Raw genomic sequence first — 7,037 nt, 5'->3', positions numbered from 1 at the left:
TGCCTTATGTAGCTGCATACATTTTGAATACATAGATTAGGTGACACTTTGATCATGCTAATTATAGGGGATAGGTTCTACTGCTAACTGGAACTGCATCACTTGTCCACAACCCAGCTCATGATTATTAAGCTCTGTCTACTTGCAGCCTGCTTCAGGACCGTGTCATCCCAGAAAGTGGCCTCTGTGAAAAGCTCATACAGGCTGTGCACGAGTCATAAAGGTGTACAGGATAGAGATTCCCCACTGCCCAAGAGTTGACAGTGATGAGGCCTGCTGTTGCTTGGGACCATCGGTATAATGACACAAAGGGAAAAATTCACCAAATCTACTTTAACACAATAGTTCAATCACACAAAAAAGAAGAGCTTATTTTTTTATAATAACTTTTTCAACATTTTATTTATGTCACCACATATTGAACATCTATCTAGACAATTAAAATCTATCTAGCTCACCCACTCCTCCTCATACATTCAACACACATTACCCATAAAAACATGTAAATACACATTTCAGACTTATCGTAATTTTTATAACATTTAAGGTAATATAAATCAATAATTCGTGATCAATTCAAATAAATCATCCATGAAGCGAATCCTATGGAGATTTATCAGAATCGTCAAGCTCTTGGGTATGGGAGAGGGGTCATTGCCCTTTGAAGCTTTGGGGGAATGCAGGAGGAGTTAAGGGAGTGGCTTACTCAGTTCAAAGCAGTGCTTTGGGGGCAGAGATATGCTCCATAAAAGGGCCAGGAGGTTTGCTTCGAGCCACTGTGAGTCCTATAAACACCAGGAGAGGGATTGGGTCAGTACTTGTTGCATTGCAGTGGCCAGTGATGCAGAAGAAGGGATTTATTTTTAGTTCTATTTGACATGTCCATCGTCTTTGATACCCTTGATCATGGACTGCTTTTAAACATCTGATGGAGATTTAGTTCAGAAGAATTGTTATTGATTGATTTACCTCATTTTTAACAGGGAGAACTCAAGAACAAGGAACTGCAGAGCTTGATATTATTGCCACTTTTCTTTAATGTCTATTTGGCTCCTCTAGTGGAAGTCATCCACAGATATGGCATTGCATGCCATATTTTTGCTGATGACCTACTGCTGATCACCTACATTGACAGCAATCAGTTGATGCAATGGCAAACTTAAATCTATGCTTGAAAGCTGTCTGAAAATGGCTGAATGACCATAGACTTAGACTTAATCCAGGGAAAGTGGAGGCTTTGTGGATTAGTAGGAGGGTTAGATACAGCCCCTTAGGTTAGGTTCAGTACTCAGTTTAAGGGTTACATTTACTAGCCTTGGGATGAAATTGGACTCCAGATTGACTGATTGTTGAAGCATCAGATTTAACAACTTCAGTCCTACTTCGAAGTAATTTGGCTTCAAAAATAGATTCTATGGTTACAAATTTAATTGATTACTGAGTTGCCAGTTTCAAGTCTTTGACACCTCCAATTAATTCAGAATACAGCAGCAAAGCTGTTAGTGGTGGAAAAGAAGAGAGTCTGTGGCACCAATTATATATAACTTACGCTGGATTCCAGTCAGAGCCAAAGTGATTTTTAAATGTTTATATCAAGGTGAGTCCAAGTAATTTGTCAACTTCTTTACATGTTAGGTGCCAACAAGGATGTTGAGATTGTCACAACAATTGCTACTATCCTTTCCATCCTGGCTCTATCTAGATCAGTGGTCCCCAAACCTGTCCTGGAAGACCACCAGCCAGTCGTGTTTTTGAGATATCTTCAATGAATATGCATGAGAGAAAATTTGCATGCACTGCCTCCATAACATGCAAATTTTCCCTCATGCATATTCATTGTGGATATCCCAAAAACCCGACTGGCTGGTGGCCCTCCAGGACAGGTTTGGGGACCACTGATCTAGACTATCTATAGCCAGTAATAGAGCATTTGTCTGTTTTGTATCATAAATCTGGAATATAATTCTTTATGATTTGTGGGTTAAAAACTATAAGAGAATCAGGAAGAAATCAAAAGCATGGTTTTATGACAAAATATCCTGAGGTATTTAACTATTGTTTAAGTTATGATTTTAAAATATAGGTTTTAGTGATACTGTAAGATCTTAGCTTTTGATCTTGCAGGATGGAGGATTTAAATTGAACATAAAAATTTTGTTGATTATACCTAAATTTGTTATGTTTGATTTTGTATGTTGTTTTATTATACATACAATTAAGGGCGAATTTTCAAAAGGTTACACACATAAAATCTGGCCTTTATGCGCGTGGCTGGGCCTAGCACGCACCAAGCCTATTTTCAAAAAGGCTCAGCCATGTGCGTAAAGGCCAGTACGCGCATAAGCGCGGGCCTTCCTGAAAGGGGCAGGCCGGAGGCATGGGCAGGGGCTAGAGAAGGTGCTGCTATGCACAGGGTGGTCCGGGTTGGGGGGGGGGGTGGGACAGGGCTAGAGGCGCACGGTACAGTGGCAATTTGGCAGGAATAAAAGATAAAATACAAAAATTAGGGGTAGTTAGGATAGGGATAGGGGCAGGGCAGGATAGGGAAGGGGAAGGGCAGGATAGGGTAGGGGGTTGGGAAGTTCCCTCCCAGTCCATTCTTTAATTGTAGCGGACTGGGAAAGGACTGGGAAAGGCCCCGGTGCGTCGCCACACGTATTTACAAAATTTAACCTCCCTTGCACGCACCGACCTGAAATTTTATAACATGCATGCGTCAGCGCACGCATGTTATAAAATTACGCGTCCATGTGTACGTGCTGGGTAGCACGCGCACATGTAATGGGTTTTAAGGGGTCTGGTGTAACTGGGGGGAGTGCAGGCTAAAGAACCAGGGAGGTTTGGAGGACCTAGCTCTACACTAGGATAACTGGTGGACAAACCGGAGAAAATGGTCATGGTGTGGATGCGACTCATTTACACGACTCAAATTTGGCTTAGGCTGCAAGGTAGCGCACAAGCTTAAAATCAGACAAACATATACGCACGCCTAGGCTATTTTATAACATGCGCGCATATACTAACTTTGCATTCGTAAATGTTTTGAAAATTCACCCCAAAGTGTGAAATGCAAATAGAATGAATTTCAAATTCATTTGCAGAAAAGTGAAATAAGGCCGGATTAACCAGATTTTTTCCCAAAGCAGATTTCACTAGTAGTCTATAATTTGCTATTAAGCAAACATTTTTAGAGATTCTTTTAGAGCTATAAAATCTGCTTAAAAATGTAATTTATCTCAAATCTGAAAATTGTTCCTAATTCCTTTTAAGGATAGTAAGACCTTCATTGTGAAAGTATTTGAGTTTATTTTTGGAATCTTCTGCTTTCTGAAATCCACCTTTCATGTTTTTGCTAGTTTTTAACTGCATTTTTTTTTCTTTCATCCAAAGTCCAAATCAGAGCAACACCTTTCTAAAGCCAGAATCTTGAATAGACTTTCGTGTGGCCAAGCTGTTGGAAAAGACAAAACACTAGCCAGACCTGACTGTTTGCCAAAACAATTAAGAAAAAATGAGGACATAATCTCCCTGGACAGGGAGAAATAAAGCATGAACACTACATAACTATAAGGCCTTCTTACTGTTTCTCCTAATTGTCAGCTGACACTTCTTTGCCTGTAGGTCTTCTGAAATTGAACCAGCTGACAATTAGGAACATATCTGTGATAAGTATCTTTCTTTGGGCACATAGTTCTGTTAGCTGAAAAAGGATTAGCTGAAAGATAAATCACTGGGCTGGAACCTTAATCAGGAAGTATAAGGTCTAAATCAATGAACAAAGATAAGTCTCTTATGTTACGGACCATATCATAGCCTCTACATTAAAAAAATAAACTTGCTGTGAGATTTATTGTTTTTTATCACCCATCTGTGTTTGATCTTGATTTCTTATTTAGTCCATTGTGTAAGAATTTCTTTTCATTACAATTTGATCTTGTCAGATGATTTATATTGCATTTTTTTCCCAATGAAATAATATACAAGCTTAGCTGTCATTTGCTGTATCATTAGCATTTGTTCCTTGGATAAAAAGTAGGGTTGTGCATTCATTTAAAATAAAATAGACAATTGTCTATTTCATTTTATTTCTTTGGGACCACGAAATGAAAGAAAAAAAACACCAAACCTTCAGGGTTTTTTAAGTTTCATGTTAATGTGCACTATACCAGTTAGAGCTTAGTGCACATTAACCACGAAATTAGGGAAAACCAAAAAAAAAAAACAAAAAACTGTTTTAAAACTGAAATCAAGCAAAAAACGATGTAAAAAAAATGATACAAAAAAACAACTCCCTGCAGGTCCCCATCATTGGCTGGCAGAAGTAGCTTTGGCAGAGGCTCAGCTGGAGTTTAACTTATACCAGCCCTTGTTCCCCTTAGGTTGAGCCCTCAGGTGTCAGGGCTGGCAGGATTTCGGTGCAGGCCGCTGCAGTGACAACAGCCAAGGTCTGCTGGATCTCCTCCTTCTTTTGCTGCTCTAGGCCAGGAATCTCCTCCTTCTGCTGCTCCTGCTGCCCTGCGGGGCCAGTCTATTGCCTTTCCATTCCTTTCCTTTATGGGGCCTATGCAGTCCCTGTTTCTTCTTCTGCCAGGAAGAGGGGGGAGGGGTCTTTGACACTAGCATTCCTCCTCTTCCTTCCCCCTCCCATCTCCCCACTGCTCTTTGGTACATGGGCTAGACAACTTTTTTTTTTTCCAGGGCCTGCTTTTGCAGCAACACCCTGAGTTTTCAGATATTGATCTGGAGACCTGGCAATTCCATTAGAATTCTGGAGTCTCTGGGCCAAATCCAGAGAGTTCCTAAGTATGTCTATCTGGTCATGTCAAATTGTTTGTTGCGTCCGTTGGTCGCAGATGGCTGGGACCGTTCTGTATCACCTCATTTTTACCCTTCTCATCCTCCATGGGTAAGATGGCTGCCTCCGGTGCCGAATGCCGAAATCTTCGGTGTCTCCAACTCATCATGGGCATCCCTGTCCGTCATGCTCCTTCCCGTGGCCTTCTAGGGCATGCGCGCGCATGCTGCTTACACTTATCTACACCTCAGGGGCGTCCCCATCGCATGATGTCAATACCCGGGTATTTAAGGCTCTGCTCCGCTCCTAACAAACGAGTTAGCAAGTACTTCGGTTTAGCTACTCTGACCGCTTCTACGCCGCACGCTTAGATTCCTCGCTACCCTCCAGGGTATCTCACTCCTGAAAAAGCTCTGGGCACCTGCTCCTCGGGGGCCTCTCGCTTTCAACTACCCTTCGGGGTTTCTACTACTAACTCAGACAACCACTACTCAGGGGTCTCTCTTCTCGTTTCAGGTTTATCTGCTCTCCTAGGTACTCGATCCTCGAGGGCCTGCCCAGCTCAGAGTATCCTGCACCACGGACCTCGGGTCTCACCTTCATCATCTACCAGGAGGATTCCTGCACTACTCTTCAGTGAGTACCTCTATGTTCCAGCTCTCCATTTCCACCCACCAGATTCGGCTTATCCCACTCTGCGGAACACTACCAATCTTGTACATCTGGGAGAGACTTCTACATCTGAGACTGTCTGAGCATATTATCTATTTATTATTTATTTATTTATCTATTATTTATCTATTATTATTTATCTATTATCTATTTATTTATTTATTTATCTATTTATTTATCTATTATTTATCTATTATTTATCTATTTATTATTACTTCTTAATTGTTAACATTATTATATATATTTCCCTGTTATTTGGATTAACCATGTTCATTGTAAGCCTCTAACTTGAAGCGATATTTACTGTTCATTGTAAACCGGGGTGATATGTATATTATACAGGAACCTCCGGTATATAAATCCTTTAAATAAATAAAATAAATAAATAAAATATTGACACCTTGCTGGACTTCAGTGCCATTTCTTCCTGCACAATTACCATTTATCTACAGCAGAACAATAAAGCTTTTCATCTCCAGTGTCTGCTCTCTGAGTCTAGCCTATCGCTGTGGTTCCCCACGGGGCCCCTCCCCGTGGGAGGAGTAAGAGTCCACACTATGCCACAAACCCAACATTGTTGAGCTTTCTACATTATTTGTCTCTGCATCTTTTCAAATCGCAGTGGCAATAGTTGGTGGAATGGAGAAAAGCACTTTCTCCAGATCTCCCCATAAGAGGTACTAACAGCCCTGCACAGATGATTTGGGATGCTTATTCAGTATCCCCATCAAAGACATCAATGGGAGGACCTCAAAAGAGATTTCTATAACATCACCAGCCTAATATGATTATAGAAACATAGAAACATAGAAATGATGGCAGAAGAAGATCAAATGGCCCATCCAGTCTGCCCAGCAAGTTTTGCACTTTTTTTTTTCTCATTCTTATCTGTTAGTAACCTTTTGATTCTATTTCCCTTCCAGCCCCACCATTAATGTAGAGAGCAGTGTTGGAAGTGCCTCTAAGTGAAATATCTAGCTTAATTAGTTAGGGGTAGTAACCGCCGCAATAAGCAAGCTATACCCATGCTTATTTGTTTAACCAGACTAAATAATTCAGACCTTGTTGGTTGTTATCTGTATATAGATCTACTTTTCTTCATTCCCCCTGCCGTTGAAGCAGAGAGTTATGCTGGAGATGCATTGAAAGTGAAGTATCTGACTTTCTCCCCTGCCGTTGAAGCAGAGAGTTATGCTGAATATGCATTGAAAGTGAAGTATCTGACTTTCTCCCCTGCCGTAGAAGCAGAGAGTTATGCTGCTTATGCATTGAAAGTGAAGTATCTGACTTTCTCCCCTGCCGTTGAAGCAGAGAGTTATGCTGAATATGCATTGAAAGTGAAGTATGTGACTTGCTCCCCTGCCGTAGAAGTGGAGAGTTATGCTGGATATGCATTGAAAGTAAACTATGAGACTCTTTCCCCTGCCGTTGAAGCAGAGAGCTATGCTGGATATGCGTGATATATCAGTTATTCTCCCCTGCCATTGAAGCAGAGAGCTATGCTGGATATGCATTGAAAGTGACGTACCAGACTTATTTGGTTTGGGGTAGTAACCGCTGTAACAAGCCA

This window comes from Rhinatrema bivittatum, chromosome 3, assembly GCF_901001135.1.
Source record: "Rhinatrema bivittatum chromosome 3, aRhiBiv1.1, whole genome shotgun sequence".
NCBI classification, from domain to species: domain Eukaryota; kingdom Metazoa; phylum Chordata; class Amphibia; order Gymnophiona; family Rhinatrematidae; genus Rhinatrema; species Rhinatrema bivittatum.
The sequence above is the reverse complement of the archived record's forward strand: the minus strand, read 5'-3'. Positions refer to the sequence as shown.